The sequence below is a fragment of the Lygodium microphyllum genome, chromosome 4, assembly GCF_053477565.2.
Source record: "Lygodium microphyllum isolate KBCC chromosome 4, Lygodium_microphyllum_v1.1.10, whole genome shotgun sequence".
Classification (NCBI taxonomy): Eukaryota; Viridiplantae; Streptophyta; class Polypodiopsida; order Schizaeales; family Lygodiaceae; genus Lygodium; species Lygodium microphyllum.
The window spans coordinates 83,606,640-83,624,607 of NC_141138.1; positions in this window are offsets into that span (position 1 = coordinate 83,606,640).

Sequence of the window (17,968 nt, forward strand, 5' to 3'; positions counted from 1 at the left end):
AAGATGTATGGCACTAAGGCTTCCTTATGGAGTGATGGCAAAGAAAATTGATGCTTAAATATACTTGGGATCATCTGAGTATGCTAAGCATGTTTCTTACCATGATGCTTAGGCTCTTTAGCCCATAAGCCACTCATACAATGCTTGTTTGAATTGGAACAACCACCCAGTGTTTTAGTTGCATGCACTAAAGAATAGTCAAAAAAAGCTTGATGCAATAAATTATGTATTGCATTTAGGAGTAAACCCTATAGCTCATCTCTAAGAGGGCTTTGTCCCCTTCAATTTGAATAAAAATCTCCCCAATTGGAGCTACAGTCTAAAAGATATGGCCATTTTGGTGCACTAAGGTCACTATGGACAACCCAAAACAAGCATAGAGATCCAATTGTAGAATTCTTTCACTAATTTCTATCACAAAGCTTTATAACTCATCTTGAAGATGTATTTCCCCCCTTCAATTTGAAGTAAAAATATCCTCAATTGAAGTTTCTTGCGAAAAGTTACACCCATTTTACTAATAATGGATCCTATGAATTGCACTTAGATGGCAGGACAAAAAGGCAAAGGCAAGGACCATGAGGAGGTATAAGGGAGATTAGGAACTCCAAGGTATAAAATTAATAAAGAACCCATCTCGGCACAAGATTTTAATGGTGAGATGCAAGAGGAAGTGCCCAATGTAGACCCTTATAGCATGCTCAATTGCACTCTTTGTCAGCATGAGATCCACCAGATGGAAAAGCACAATGATATGGTTGCCAATCATCATTAGATGCTCTCAAATATAGATCTTGCAATTGAATAAATGGCCCTTTCCAAATCTTGGACTCAGCAAACCTTGGAATACCTCACCACCCTTATAGCCCAATTGGCCACCACCTCCAGAAGGCAAACCAATCCAAGCATAAATCACAATAGCCTCCACATTGGACCTACTTCATGACCCACATGGAATTCTTGGAACTAAGCGTATTCCCCCTCCTTCCACATTTGATATTGGTGAGCCTTCTCATAGGTAGGATAAGCCTCTTTTGAGCTCTCCCATCATCCATACAGTGAATTCCCTCGTAAGAACCTCATCCCACACTAGCTGAAAACCTCACCCACTCTCCCCAGAAGCCCTAATGGGCCTTATTCAACTCAACCCAATCATGGACAACATGGTATTAATGGGTCATCATGGAAACAATGGGCAACATAAGTTCAATGCATGACATGGCATTAATGGCCAACATGGCAACAATGGGCAACATAAGTTCAATGCATAACATGGCATATATGGACAACATGGTATGTATAGGTAGCATAATATGCATGGACAGCAAGGCTATCATGGGTAGCAAGCCCCAATGAACTTTGTGACAAGATGATTACTACCAAGTACAATGGGCAATCACCATCCCCATTAGACTTGGAAGAATGGGCCTCCAAACTAGAGTCCTACTTCCACTCATTAATGATTTAAAAAAATCTCTTTTTTGCTCTCCATCCAGAGGGATTTACCCACACATGGTGGCACTACATCAATTGTAAGAATTATCAATTCATCAATTGGGAAGACTTTAAGATGCATATGGTTCAAGTCTTTGTATCCCTAGTGGAAAAAGAGTGATTGCAAGATGATGGTATTAGCTTGACCAATGTAATCTCATAGTATGGGAGTGTACAAACCAGTTTATGAATTTTATCATATATGTTGAGTTAGTGACGATGCAAAATTGCACAACCTAGCTTGTCTACCAATGTAATGGCTCAAAATCCATCTACCTTATTAGATGCAATTGAATTGGCTAAACAATATATCTGCAAGTATGTAGCTCGACCAATCCCTCTAAGAGGTGCTTTTGGGAGGGATAAAATACCAACAGACCCACCATTTAATGCTTCCAAATTGCAATTAAACTCTAGTGCAACAAGCAATACACAATTGGTTGAAAATGCACCGAGTTCCAATTCAACCCAAGGCAGCCAAGTGGACCTCTTTCAAGAGGGTAAAGAGAAAGGCTTATGCTTCTAATGTGGAAAAAATTACACGGTGGATTATGCCTCTAAATGTGCTTACAAATGGGAAAAACTCAACAATATGCTTATCCTAGAGGATGTGGTAGTAGATGAGGGATGACCCCAAATATCACTTCTATGATACTATGGATGCATTGGATCACAGTCATCCTTTTGACTTAAGTGGCAGTGAGAAGGCTTGCACTTGTATGGATGACCGCTACCCTCTTGATGCCCTCCCTACATCTTATCCATTGGATCTTGGAGGATAACATGGCTTGCAAAATCTTTACTTAGCTCCACATCTCCCCGACACAGCTCTTCCACCTCACACAGCCTCAATGGCTTGAAGAATGATCGAACATGCCCCGTTTTTTACCCCTCACTGCATGCAAACTGCACTCTATTTTAGAATAGTTTTGTACCTGCATTAATCATATCCAAATGATCCATACATCGGCTAAAAGTTTTTGTCATAAGTATTGTTTTGTAGGGAGGTAAGAGAGTGAAGATATAAAATAATGAGTAAATGCAAATCTTACTAGTTGCATTCTTTAGCAACTTTTTGAAACCTTTGATTGTGCCAATTGCCATCTTTGGCTAGGAGGAAGTATGAAATTCGAGAGCTAAAAAGCCTTGCTCAAGATAACATTCTCAGTCCTAAAAACAAAAACTTATCACAACAAGGCAATAAGTAAATATAAAAATTAAAGAACTTGTTGTTCACAAAGAAACAATGGAAGTGCTTTTATTATATTTAAATGCCTTATCAATAGCTCTAGCATATGCAATAATCCACATCAAATATATTAAGCAAAACAAGCATAAACTTGTAAACAAGGGAACCATCTAGCACCTGCAAGGCCAAACAAGTAGATCATTAGTTAAAACTAAGAGACTTATAATGTACTATAGGCAATAGTCTCTATTCTACTATCATTATCACCTTTGCAAGCAAACATTATCTTTCTTTGTTCCATGGACCTAGAAAGATTGGATGATAGCTCTCACGAGTAGCCAGAACAAGAATGAAAATACAAAATAGGATAGCATTGAGTTTTAAATCCTTTTTCAATAAAACAATAGAGTGTATCTTGAAAAACTTCATGTAGAATTAGAAGTGCTTATCCTTCTTGGGGCTAGAGTATAAAGAGCTTGTTGGTTGCAGTGAAAAGGAGTCTAAGTGTGTAGTAGAGCACACATAATGGCTAGATGCCTATACATATATACTCACTTTTTCATCATCAAAGATTAAAGAAGAGGGAACATGCTATATAATGAGCCTAGAAATTATTCTAATGATCATATGCCACTTAAAGTAACTAGAGGATTTGTTTATATAGTGTCTAGTATTTTAATAGAGGCTATATGAGCCTTTGACCAAGAAGGCCTCACATTTTCATAATAATAGCTAATGTTTGCTAATATTAGAAGATTTAAGACGTGATTAATCCATTGATTGAACATTAGTTAATAAATACTAGTGTTAAGTGATCTCATGTATATAGACTACATGAGGCATCTTTTGACAATTATGCCATCATTAAGAGAGAGTAGGAATGTAAGAGAGTGAAGATTATTGCTTATAAAATAAAGAGAGAATGTAAATCTTACCAATCACATTCTTCAGCAACTTGCCAAAACCTTTGATTATGCTAGTTGCCATCTTTGATTGGGAGGGAGTATGGAATTAGAGAGCTAAAAAGCTTTGCTCATGATAATATGCTCAATAATTTTTATAGAATGGATTGCTTCATAGAATGGATTGCCAATTGCCATCTTTGGCTGGAATTAGAGAGCTAAAAAGCTTTGCTCAGGATAATATTCCCACTAATTTTTAAGAAATCTTCACGGGATGACATTGCCTATGGAAAGAAAGAATTAATCCATATCATTACTATTATTAGCCATTAGGAGAGATTTGAGGTCACTTTCTGGCCTTGTAAGAAAATGAGAAGAGAGAAAGTGTGATGCATATGATTAAAAACATTATTGAAAAAAAAATTGCAATTTCATGGAATGTTTGCCCTTTTGTACCTTGGTACTTTTGTTGTCTATCATTAATTGACGATGAACCTCAAAGGCATTGCATGCACTTGTCAGCTTTGCCTTGTGGCTACTTAGAAACTTCCCTTTAGCCTTCAATGACTCTCTCAAAATATTCCATATTTGTTTGCAAATTGTTGTTTTGGAGGACTGTCAACCACATCCAATTGCAAGCTTGGATCACTTCTTGTTAACTCAATTGCAAGCATGGATAATTGTAAACATCCATTCCACCTCCATATTGATCTGGATGATGAGTATGTACCTATTTGCAAAAGAAACAAGGTGTCTAATAACACATCAATAGTGTTGGAAGCAATCAGATCATAGAGTAGAAAGAATATTGATTTATGGATTGATGGCAGGTTGTATCATGTGGATCCTACAACAACAAGAAGCATCCCTCCATTCTCTTCATGTTTCTCATTATTAAGGTTTGTTGGAGATGGTGATCAAGGGCTTCTAGCTTATAATCAGAATCTAGTAGGCCATTCAAGCATTTTAAAGCTGAAGAACCAATGGTTATGCCAATAGATACAATGAGGAAATAATTAGAGAAGAGCCAATGAAAAATAAGGAGACTTGAAACCCAACTACATGCAACGAGATGGAAGAAAATGATGCTCAGGTTACGTGAAAGGTAGAGGAGTCCAAAGACTATTGAGACACTAAAGCCTAGAAGTGGAGGTTGTAGGAGAAGATTAATAACAATATAGTAATAGTTGGTCACTTATCATATGTATATTGTTATTTTTGTTGTAACCAATAGGGCCATTCTTGGTCTAGAAAAAGCAATGAGGAATGTGGAGAGAGCATTGCAAGACTACAACAATATCACTTCTCCTAGAGCTGCATTGAATATGTTGGTTGAGAAGAGATTTAGGAAGGCCAAGGAATAATGTATTGAAAAGCTTTTACAAAGGTCTTACTCACAGAAAGAGGATATCCAAAGCACCCTGGAAAAAGTAGGGATTAGTAACAAAGCTATTCTCATCTCTTCATTCAAAGTTATGCACAAGGCATTGAAGAAGAAAAGGGTCAAGGGATCTTTGCTTCCAATGCCATCCTTGATTCAAAAAAACAAGACACAATATCAACCAAAGAGTCTTAGAAGTTTTTGGTGGGCCCTTTCACATCATAGATAGCTATCCTAGAAGAAGAGGCTGCTAAAGTATGATAGTTTTAATTCTTTGACTTGAGTAATTTGCAAAGAGCTATGATCAAGTTTTATAGAGTAGCACATATAATAACAAATGGGATTGCCATTTTTGTTATCAAGCTGGATGAAACTGAGATTGTAAAGGGTAAGAAAATGGATAGAGTTTCTATAACCTTGATGAATAGGGCTCTTGAACTAGGTAGCGAGGGTGATGAAGGCACGAAGGGCTCAATGTACTTTAACGTGCAATCAAAGCAAGACATTTGACGATTGGGTGCATTTTGGGTTGACATGGAAGGTTTTAACATATAGCACTAGGTGTTACAAACTTTTATATCTAAGGTGATAAGTGCCTAACAACTAGGGGAAGAACTAAGTGGTGAAGGGCTTGGAAAATATAAAGTGGAGTGGCACATGGTTGTAGATTTAAAGACATTCAAGTACATGTATACCATGTCAAGAGGTGCTACTTCTAAGAGTCATTGCATTTACTATATAGGCATGGCTAAGTAGTGCAATGTTGCTAAATTGAAACAAGACATTTGATAGATATACCACTGATCCAAACTTTCAAGTCATTCTAGATATTCTTTAACAAATGTCCACATGTACACATTGTATGCATTGTGTAGAATAGTAGAGAAAATTGTGTATCTCTATATTGGATTTGCATGGAAAGTTGAAACCACAACCTCAAAAGGCGAAGCATGATGTTATTAGGGCTATTGAGAAGGTTATGTCACACATTGGTCTTCATAAAGGCAATCTTGTGATAAATGCAAATCCTTAAAGATCCAAAAATGGGAATAGTATTCCTAGGAAACCCTTAATATGTGGAGTTAAGGCCATAAGGTTTTTGGCCTTCCATGACAAGCCCAAAAAAATAAACTCCATCACAAGTTCTTGTCGCATTTACTAAACCAATGGAAAGTGCTACACAATGTAGTCAAAGACCACGAGGATGATAGGAGCGCAAGGAGTAGGAAGCCCAAAGTTTGGGCACTAGACACAATGTTCATGTATCATAATAAAACATTTTGGTCTAATGAGGATCTTTAGATCTTCAAGAAGGCCTTTTACAAATTCAAAACCTCCATGAAGGATGCCCAGGAGTGCATAATTTCACATACTATATAGTAAGGAACCTCATATTTGGTTTCTATGCCTTAAACTTATTGCGAAACTCTTAACTAACCCTATCTTTATTTTCTTATGAATAGCATATCATTTATATTCATCATTCTTGGTTTGTGTAGCAATATGAGAGTTTGTCAATTTGGTCCACCCAAGGAATGGAGAAGTCTCATTACCCGGGTACTTCAAACATACAAGACATAGTAGTGGTGCACAAAAGGAAAATAACCTATTAGAATATTTTCAATGGTTTTATAAAGTGATTTGGCATAAAATGAAGACAAAGAAAGTAATGAGGATTTGCCAAAGCTTGAACATCACTCTTGCATTACAAATGGTGAAACAAAAGAGACAAGAAACTTACAATAATTCATGTGTAAATGAGAAGTTTTTACATTGGTTAGCCTCTAGGGAGAGGCAAGGCCTAAAATGGGGCTCAAAGAGAGGATAGTTAAAGCTTTATTGCTTACTATATGCACTCGAAGAGGATAAATTCATCTTGATTGAATTTCGTCATCTTCATCATTCTCATCCTTTGAGGTTGGCATTTGTATATGTGATGCTAGCACTAATGAAAGTAGTGACTCCACAGGAACCTTTCATTCATCACAAAAATCCTCTTTTTGAGTAAGGATGCAAATTGTGCACATCCTCAACCCCCAATACAATGGCATGAGTAGAAAACTTGGTTAGTATCTTTAGTGTCAAAAGGAGGATCCTTGCATTGTTGATAGAATATCATTACGAAAAATTATAATCTATAACAAATTAATACAATCTTTCTCTATGATAAATTGTAGGACATAGTATTTGTGCATACGCATGTTATGTATCTTTTTATGATCCAATTTTCCAATGTATTATGAAAGAGATGCATCTTTTTTGTGCCCTATTGACTTGGAGCTACTAGTCGGCTGATGTCCTTAAGTTCGTTTGAGAAAGTTGTTACTGTATAATAGGACCTCATTGTAAGAATGCATTCTTGGAAAAGAAAACCGATCACTATCATTGACCAAGAACAAGGACAACATCGTATAAATATCGGTTGATTTTCATCGCTTTCAAGTAAATGCACTATCCACTATGGGATTATGCCACTTCCATTCTCATGTGCAATTGATGCCTCATACTTTCTCATGTTGGCTAGATTGAGCTTTTTAATTATTGCAACTCTGATTTGCTTACTCGTAACAAACTTTGCATCTTCGACCACAAAATTAACCAGGAGATGAAAATCTAGCTCATCCACTACCCCCCTCTAAGTCCACCTCACTAAACTATGCAAAAGTAGCAAGACTATCCTTACAACAAGATCCTCACATGCATAAATTGATTGCATACTCTTTAGGTTATCAAGAGTAGCTAGTGCTTGATCAAAACTCTACAAAGTAGCCTCTGCTCTCTCCTCCTCTGCATCAAAATGTATCATCTCATGTACCTCTTCAACCTCTACCAATGGTAATGGCATATTGTCTTCTATCTTTAACATATGGGATCCTACCTCCTAAGTCATTCTCATTTCCTAGGAGATGCAAAAAAGTAAAGGAATGTAAAAATTACATGGCATAACAGAAAGAACTTGAGTAAGGAGTAAAGAATACATAGCAAATATAAGAAGAATAGAAAAAAATTTAATTCCAAAGAACTAATACAAATATGGCTCTATCCATTCATGTGCTTCCATTGCAAAGCTTAGATGGTGATCTAAATAGATGATGGGAAAAGAGCTTAAGATTAGTTGGAAGAACTCTAATTAGATCAAAGATATATTGAATATGGCTTTGATGGGTCTTCCTTTTATAGCCCAATAAGGTATTTTGATCGATGTGTCTAACAATATTATGAATCTTCCCTAGTTAGCTAGGGAATACTTTCATTAGCATAGGGCCATGGATGCTATCCTTGGATCCTCGTCAGGGGGGCTGCTACCCCCCAAGACCCCCCTTCCTACTAGTCACGAACCACTTTCACAATCCCCCAAACCCCAAAATAAGGATCCCTAATAACTCACGCAGCTCACAACTTGATGCATTATTCCTTGAGTTGCTACCAATATAACTATTCTATCTAACCCAAAGGCCAAATTCACAAAGGTCACCTTTTTCCTATCTAGTCACATAGACCTCATTTGACATACAAGTCAAGAACAACCAATGTTTAGGCTCACACATGGTTTCTCCTCATAATGGGATCCTTATAACTTAGAGCACCATGGATCCTTCGTGGCAACTTATGAGGGTGGGACATTGAGCATATCTAATAATGAAAGCAAAGGAGGATTGCAGAAGACAATATCTCTTTGAGTGTATTGGGCAGTCTTTATGTCATTGTGTGTATTGCCATATATTTTATCTAGTGCCCTACTAGCTTTCTCTCAATGACTTTGTTGGTCACAAAGTCATGAATGTGAATATATTTATGTGCCTCTATGGTCACTATGCTACTTGAAGTTATTGTTTAGTATTCCTCCATGTGGACACTCAGCAGATTCATATAAAAATACGAAAGATTCTCAATAGGAAGCAATGAAGTAAATATATACAACTCAAAAGCACACGAATGAGAGTGTGCACTATGGAGGAATATAGAAAGCTTTTAGTTTGGCGTTTCCTCCATATCATTCTCAAACTCCAACTCGTACTTCATCTTGTTTCTTATTAATAAAATAGAGCATAAGTAAAAATGGCTAGAAAATTCTTCAAGCCAAATAAACCACCTAAATAAATTCTCATCCACACCATAAATGAGGATCACCAGCAATATAAGGTAACTATGCGAGTAAGAGCGCCTCTCTTACTTGGTGGTGATGTATAAGAGAGTCACCACTAAGTGATATGGGGACACTTTGCATTTGGAGGGGACCTCTCTTTCTTAGTGGTGACCTATGCGAGCTTCATTGCACATGAGAGTCACTGCCAAAAGCTATATAAGGTCTCTCCACAAGTGGGAGGGCCTCCCTTTCTTGGTGGGTGACCTATGCAAGCTTCATTACACATGAGAGTCACTACCAAAAGCTATTTAAGGTCTCTCCACAAGTGGGAGGGGCCTCCCTTTCTTTGTGGTGACCTATGCAAGGGTGGTGACCTATGCAAGCTTCATTACACATGAGGGTTACCATCATGTGACATGGGGGCCCTCCGTGATTGGGAGGGGCCTCCCACAACTAGGAGGGACCTCCCTCACTTAACAGTGACCCATATGGGCTTCATCGCATATGAGGATTACTACCAAGTGATATGGGATCTCTCCACAAGTGGGAGGGCTCTCTGTCATGTGGTGGTGGCTCATGCAAGCTTTATCACACACGAGAATCACTTCAAGCAATACGGGGATCCTTTGCAAGTTGGAGGGGCCTCTCTCACTTATTAGTGGTGACCAATATAGGCTTCACTACATATAAAGGTTACCCCTAAGTGATACAAGGGCCCTCTCCAAGTGGGAGGGCCCTCCACAATCGGATATAGGTGCCCCCCACAACTAGGAGAGACTTGCGTGACTTCATAGAGGCCATCAACCATACTGAGGTTATCAAAAAACAATATGATGACTCTCTACTTAGTGGAGGCACCTTTAGGAAACTACATGTCTCTTTAATGAGCATCTAAATGTATGAAGTTACTATTCATTTTGGTTAAACATAGCATGAAGTTAGAAATAGGCCACACATGTATTGTCAAATAGCACCTTACACAAAGAGATCGTGTCCACCAGCTTCATTACATTTGAGATCCTTGATCTTCTATGCCTCTATCACAAAAATGAGACTATAGGGGTGAAGCAAGAGCTAGTTAAGAGCCCATGCAAGATAAAGTAAGAGAGTCAGTGTGATCAAAGGAGCTCGAGAGAGCATGAGTGTAGTAGGAGAGAGCATCCTAGCAAAGTTTTCAACTGTAAATCCTTCTTAAGCTATTCCTAGCAATGCAAGGTATACTTGTATGGTCAATGATCCCTCTATACAATTAATGTGATTATCCCTTTTAGTTGCATTGCTAGTCCTAAGGTCCCATTTTGAGCTATTTGGGATTTGGAATTAATAAAATATACATTTTTCTAGGAATCTCTCTTTTGTATGTGTATGTGTGTGTGGTTTTTGGGGGGATAAGATTATTAGCCTACAATACTTTTTATTACATTTTGTTCCTCATCGCATGACTGATCCATGTGCTCTTCTGCTCCCATCACATTACCATATTGGCAGTGGCTGCTGCTCTTGATTGCATTTTCAAAGCCCTTGGCTGTTTTTAAAAAATACTTTTATCATTTGCAAATATTGCCTATTAATGCAAAATTGCTCGGTACTCAATCCCCACACCTTAAATCTATTAATGCAAAAGCATACAGTACTCGATCCCCATGTCGTAAACCAATTAATGTATAAGCTCTTTCATTAAATTGGACTTTGTATGCATTTGGCCATTTTCATCCCCTTGCATTCACCTAGTCCTCTGTTCCAATTCTCACCTAGCCCAAGAGCCTTCATACCCTCCATTATGCCCATCGACACTACCAGTCTACCCCCAAAAGAAGCTACTCTATGACAACATTACCAATCTCATCATGACCTATTCACTGGTAAGGCTTTGTTTTGTTTCCAAAAATTTCCTAAGCACTGCATGTTTAGTGTTCTTGTTTTCAAGGCTACCCATTGCCCAGGGTTAGTAACCTCTATTGCTTACTAGTGAGCCTCGTCTAGTTTTCTTATCTTTGGGGGTCACCACCAAGCAATTTGTGGCAATGTAATGCCCCCCATCCATGTCTTTATATCCTTGAGAGAGCAACAACTAGAGGTTGAGCTTAATACTCTTGACATTTAAGTGCTTTCTCATCCTAATGAAGAGGTGTTGGTAGACTCTATTATGGCTGCCCTACAACAATAAGTTCTTATTGTTTTGTTATATGGGCATCTTTATCCTTGATCTCATTAGGTATGTTGCTTTAATCATCTTTTTTAATACCCTTGCTTTTTATAGCTATGTTGTAACTTTGTTGCTGCCATCCTTGCATAATTCTATATATTACCTTAATCTACTACTATTAAGGGGTCTACAAGATGATGGTACCTTCTACCCCATATTTTTGAGAATGTTTCTTTATATGAGGATGGATGATGTGTAAGTCATTTTCATTCCCTATCATGGGTAGTAAGTTCTTGATCAAGAGATTGCTTGTTTGTGTTTATTGGCTTCTTCTATCCTAGTTTTGGTTCTAGTACTTTGGAACTCTTGTCTGGATCATTAGAGTCTTATATTGTACGATATGGAAATAAATATATGATACTTTGCAAATAATATTGGTAGGAGCTACCATGGAAAATCCCAATAGTAAGTATCTATGTCTCTCCTTTGATTTAGTTTGTGCTCTTTAAAGATATCATCGAGAATAAACTTGGCTTATGTCTATAGGGCCGCATGCAAGCTTGTTAGTGGCATTGAAAGACTTTTATATAATAAAGAAGACCTTCTAAATACAATGACCACACGGATTGTGCAAGTCCCACAACAGCTTGATCAAGGGCATCAGTTGTGGGTGAAGAACATGTCTTAATGTGTTTTTTATCATAAACACTATATATGATCTTCTAAATATGAGTGGTTTCTTCAATGTAATCTTATTTTTCCCAATTGAGCTCATATTTTGTAACTTTTTTTTAAATGCAAGATATTAATATACAAAGCTACTTTGATTTTGATGTTTAAAATTTCAAAATCACTACCCTTCAATTTATCATAGAAATTTCATTGTCCAACGTCACAAGGAGAAGGTGGTGGGAAGAGATGAATTGGAGAGAGAGAGAGAGAGAGAGAGAGGGAGAGAGAGGATGAAGAAGCTCAATTAATAGCCATGCATGAGTATGAACAATCCATACAACAATTTGAAGTCGATGTGGTAGATAACAAAGAATGGGTACAATCAAGGGTAGCTATGGAGAGTGACTTGCAGGGGGTGGAGAGGGAAACAAGATTAGAAGCTTTGTGGCATGATATGGAGGAATGCCACATGTCAGTCCTCCCAACCTCACTGCCAATTCCAATCCCAATCGCACCACCCATGACAACCTTGTTGAGATATCGAGCTCCACTCATGATATGCCAGGGTGACCGTTGTGTATTTATGTCACCAACTTGATGCGGTTGGTACACCGCCCATGAATAATAGCTAGATGACAGCTATCCTTATCTACTCTAGTTCGTGGTTCAGTTAGTATGCTACCTTAGTTAGTTGAGTTTGGTTTGAGACCCATATATAGGGTTCTTCTATTTCTTTGTATGAGAGTTCTTTTTGGCTTACATAACTAAGAAGAGGAAAACTATTTTCAGCCTCCACCTTTGTGTGTATTCCCCCATTGTGCAAGTGAGAAAGCTACAAGTGAGACTCCTTCCTTCTCTCCCACAATCTTGACATGGTATCAGAGCCTTGTTCGTGGTAAGGAGCTCAAGAAAGCAAACCAAGTTCGCGGTGTTCTGGTAAGAGGACCAGTGTTGCTTTCATTTTTCTGTTTTGGGAGCAAGTCTTTGCAGGTAGCACAGCCGGAAAGTGCAAGAGTGCATTGTCTCAGATTGAGACGCCCTTCGCGGTGTAGCAAGAGGGCAATATATGTTGCAAGGGAGGGCTTTAGCCCATGGTTGCTCTGTTTTTTTTATGTGAGGCCATTTCGGGGCCTATTTTGGAGGCGGAAGTTTTCTGCACGCACTCAGGAAAAGGCCCTATTTTATGCTGTGCGACTATTGTTCTACAGATCAGTGAAAAGTTCCAGTAGAAATTGCATCATATGCCTGTTTGCAGAGACATTGGGAGTTACAGAATCATCCTTGTTGCCTGTTGATGCAAAATCGTCACTAGGAAGTGACTGTGTGGTCAAATACCACTTTCGTCAGTTTTGCAGATTTGCCCTTGTGAGGCTAAAGCTGTGTTTTTTACAGTAACAGAATTTTTTGTAGTGTTCTGTAATGGCGTCTGATTCTCTTTCACAGATTGTCACTGAAAATCTTGACAAGAATAACTTCCAAGCATGGAAGTTTAGAATGACGAATTTCCTTATGGAAAAAGGATATTGGGAATTTATTGCAGGAAATGAAGAAGAACCAGTTCTTCCTGATGTTCCCAGTCAACAGCAAATGCAAGCATTTAAAGGATGGCATGAGAGAGCCAAAAAAGTTATGTACTAGTTGTCTATCAGTATTTCAGACTCTATAATTGTGCATATTCAGGATGCAAGTACACCAAAGGAGGCACGGGATACTTTGTCAAAAATGTATAGCACAAATATGCAAGCCAGGAAAATGCAGCTCAAGCAAGAGTTACATGATGTGCAAAGAGAAAGTATGAGCATCAATGACTACCACATGAAGGTGAAGAAGATTGCAGATGCACTTGCTTCCATTGGGTCGCCAGTGGAAGATGATGATTTAGTTTCTGTGACCTTGAATGGTCTAGGAAAGGATTATGCACAGTTCCGAACATCCATTTCCGTCCGTGAAAGATTTCCTGATTTTGAGGAGTTGATTGCTCTTCTAATTTCTGAGGAGCAGAGAAATGGTGGTGCATCTTCTTCAGGAGGAACTTCAAAAGAAACTGACTTCTACTCAAATGCTGGAAGAGGTAGAGGCAGAGGTAGAGGAGGCCGATCTGGAGGCCGTGGTAGAAATCAAACTATGCAGCAAACTCAAGAAAACCAGTCCTATGGAGGAGGACGTGGTAACTCTAAAGGCAAGGGGAGCCAAAGAGGTCGTGGTGGATGGCAAAGAGGCCAAAATGAAAACAACAATGTTGAATGCTACTACTGTGGTAAAATGGGTCATATGGCTAAAGACTGCTATAAAAAGCAGAATGACATCATGAATGGAAAATTGCAACAAGGGAATTATGCATCTTCTAGTAGATAGGGTGATGACAGAAATGAGCATTTTTTTATGGTGCAGCACATGACCAACTTTGTGACAAGTGCAGAAGAAAGCAACAATGTGTGGTATGTTGACTCAAGTGCATCAAACCACATGACAGGTCATGCAGAATGGATGCAGGATGCAAGAAAAATGGAAAAACCAGGATTTGTGAAGACTGGTGATGATACTGCACATCCTATTGTGCAGATTGGGAAAAATCCTTTGTCTATGCAAGATGGGAAAAAGAAGTACCTGTTAGATGTATTTCATGTCCCGAATATCACCAAGAATCTGGTTTCTGTTGGTCAAATGGTTGAGCAGGGCTTGCAGGTCTGATTTAATCCTCATGGATGCTTTGTTGAGGATATGAAAAATAAAGGTCGCTTGATAGCAAAAGGAAAGAAGAAGAGCAGAATGTTTACGTTGGATGCAGACATGTCTGAATTGAGTGCAGCAATGTTTGCACATGGGACCGGTGTAGTTGCACATATTGATATCTGGCATAAACACATTGGTCATGTTAATGTACAGCGACTTAAATCAATGCAGGCCCAAAATATTGCTGAAGGATTGCCTAAATTCAAGGTTGCAGAAATGCATGAGGTATGTGAAGCCTGTCAATTTGGAAAACAGCCAAGGAAACCATTTCCTAGACATGTTCATGAGAGTAAGAAGCCATTGGAATTAATCCACTCTTATGTGTAGACTACTAAAGCTGCATCTATTGGAAGCTATCATTATTTTGTCACTTTTATTGATGACTATAGCAGAAAAGTTTGGGTGTATTTTATGAAAAAGAAAAGTGAAGTTTTTGGGCATTTCAAAACTCTTAAAGCTATGGTTGAAAAAGAAACAGGCCTGCAAATAAAATGCCTAAGGTCAGATGGAGGGGGAGAGTACCTCTCAAATGAGTTTGCAAGGTTCTTGCAGGAGGATGGCATAAAGCAGCAATATTCATGTAGTCATACCCCACAGCAAAATGGAATTGCAGAAAGAAAAAACAGGCATATTGGAGACGTATCTCGTGCCATGCTCAATGAAAAAGACCTGCCAGATTTTTACTGGGCTGAGGCAGTTGCTACAGCAGTCTACATAATGAACAGGACTCCCACTGCAGCAATACATGGCATGACTCCAGAGAAGAGGTATACTGGTAGGAAACCAAATATTTCTCATTTGAAAATTTTTGGTTGCATTGCCTATGTTCATGTGCTAGATGAGTTGGGATCCAAGTTGGATCCAAAAGCTGAGAAATACATTTTTATTGGTTACTCTCTGCAGGCCGAAAGGGTATAGATGCTATAACCCTTCTACTCGTAAGTTTACAGTGAGCAGAGATGTTGTTTTTTATGAGATGAGTAGCTGGTATAAACCAGTAAATGTGATTGATAATGTAGATGCACAAAATGGTAATGCTGCACAGAATTCATAGCAGCAGTCACAAGATATTAGTGGACCTAGAGTGTCCTCTAGCAGTGGTTCACATTCTTCGCCATGCACAAGAAAATTGAGATCAGGAGAATCTTCTCAAAGCAATGTAGATAGTGGTATGCAGGTATCATGAAAAGGAAAAGAGAAGGTAGATCAGCCCATGTTTGATGTGAATGCAGGTCACTCTTATGTGGATGGTGAATCCAGTGGCTCAGAACAGAGCATTGATGATGAGTTGGGTATTCCTTCTATTGTTACACCTGGAGTAAGGAAGACCAGGGATGTTTTGAGAGCACCTGGAAGTGAGTCTACTTTGCGTAGGTCTACCAGAGCTAGATATCCTGTGGATAGACTGAAATATGATGGATTTACAGCCATTCACTATGCCTATATAGTCAAAGTGATACAGGAACCAGAACCCACTTCTTTTGAGCAAGCCATGGGAAAAGAAAAATGGGAGAAATCCATGGATGAAGAAATGGATGCTTTGGAAGCAAATGCTACATGGGAATTGGTACCTTTGCCTAAAGATAAGAATGCAATTGGTTGTAAGTGGGTTTATAAGGTGAAGCACAATGCAGATGGTTCTGTGAACAGATACAAGGCAAGATTAGTAGTCAAGAGGTATGCACAAACATATGGCATTGATTATGAAGAAACATTCAGTCCGGTTGCAAGGATGGCAACCGTAAGAGCAGTCATTGCTATGGCTGCATCAAAGGGATGGTCTTTACATCAGATGGATGTAAAGAATGCCTTCTTCCATGGTGATTTGCAAGAAGAGGTCTATATGGAGCAGCCACCACGTTATGTGCATGTTGTTCATCCTGAGTTTGTTTGTAGGTTGAAGAAAGCCTTGTATGGCTTGAAGCAAGCACCTAGAGCATGGTCTGACAAGATAGGACAGTATCTTGTCACTATTGGCTTTCAGATTTCCAAGGCAGATTTCTCACTTTATGTGAGAAAAACAGAGAAAGATATTATGCTACTTGTCATTTATGTTGATGATTTGATTATGACAGGTGACAGTGATGAAGATATCCTTCATGTGAAAATGCTATTGAAGCAAAAGTTTGAGATGAAGGATTTGAGAGAGGTGCGTTATTTCTTGGGCATTGAGGTGATTAGATCACCAAGTGGGATATGTCTCTTACAGAGGCACTATGGATTGGACATGCTGTCCAAATATGGGATGACAGGCTGTAAGCCTATTTCAGTTCCTTTGGAGCAGGATACGAAGTTGAGCGCAGATGCAGGTGAGCTTCTCGAAGACCCTACTATGTACAGACGCATAGTAGGAAGTTTGATTTATATGACTATTACTAGGCCAGATTTGAGCTATGTTGTTGGATTGATAAGTGAGTTTATGCAGGCTCCAAGGAAATCGCATTTGGATGCGGCTAGATGCATACTCAGGTATGTGAAGTCCACATTGTAGTATGGACTATTTTATGAGACTGGGGTTCAGATACAGTTGCATGGATACACTGATGCTGATTGGGCTGGTAGTATTTCTGATAGACGATCTACCAGTGGATATGTGTTCTCTTTTGGGAGTGCTGCAGTCACTTGGAGCAGCAAGAAACAGCCTACAGTTTCCTTGTCGAGCACAGAGGCTGAGTACAGGGGTACAGCAATGGCTGCATGTGAGGTAGCTTGGTTGCATAAGCTACTTTATGATATGCATCAGCCTATAGATGGGCCAGTTGCCATTTATTGTGACAACATGAGCAGTATACACTTGGCAAATAACCCAATATATCATGCTAGAACAAAGCACATTGAGGTGCATTATCACTATGTGCGGGAGAGGGTTTTACTAGGTCTTATTGATCTAGTTTATGTCAGCACAGAGGATCAGGTAGCTGACATATTCACGAAGGCATTGGGCGCAGAGAAGCTGCACAAGTTCAGAGACCTGCTTGGTGTGCAGGAATTGGGATTGAGCTCGAGGGGGAGTGTTGAGATATCGAGCTCCACTCGTGATATGCCAGGGTGACCGTTGTGCATTTATGTCACCGACTTGTTAGTTGCAGATGCGGTTGGTACACCACCCATGAATAATAGCTAGATGACAGCTATCCTTATCTACTCTAGTTCGTGGTTCAGTTAGTATGCCACCTTAGTTAGTTGAGTTTGGTTTGAGACCCATATATAGGGTTCTTCTATTTCTTTGTATGAGAGTTCTTTTTGGCTTACACAACTAAGAAGAGGAAAACTATTTTTAGCCTCCACCTTTATGTGTATTCCCCCATTGTGCAAGTGAGAAAGCTACAAGTGAGACTCCTTCCTTCTCTCCCACAATCTTGAC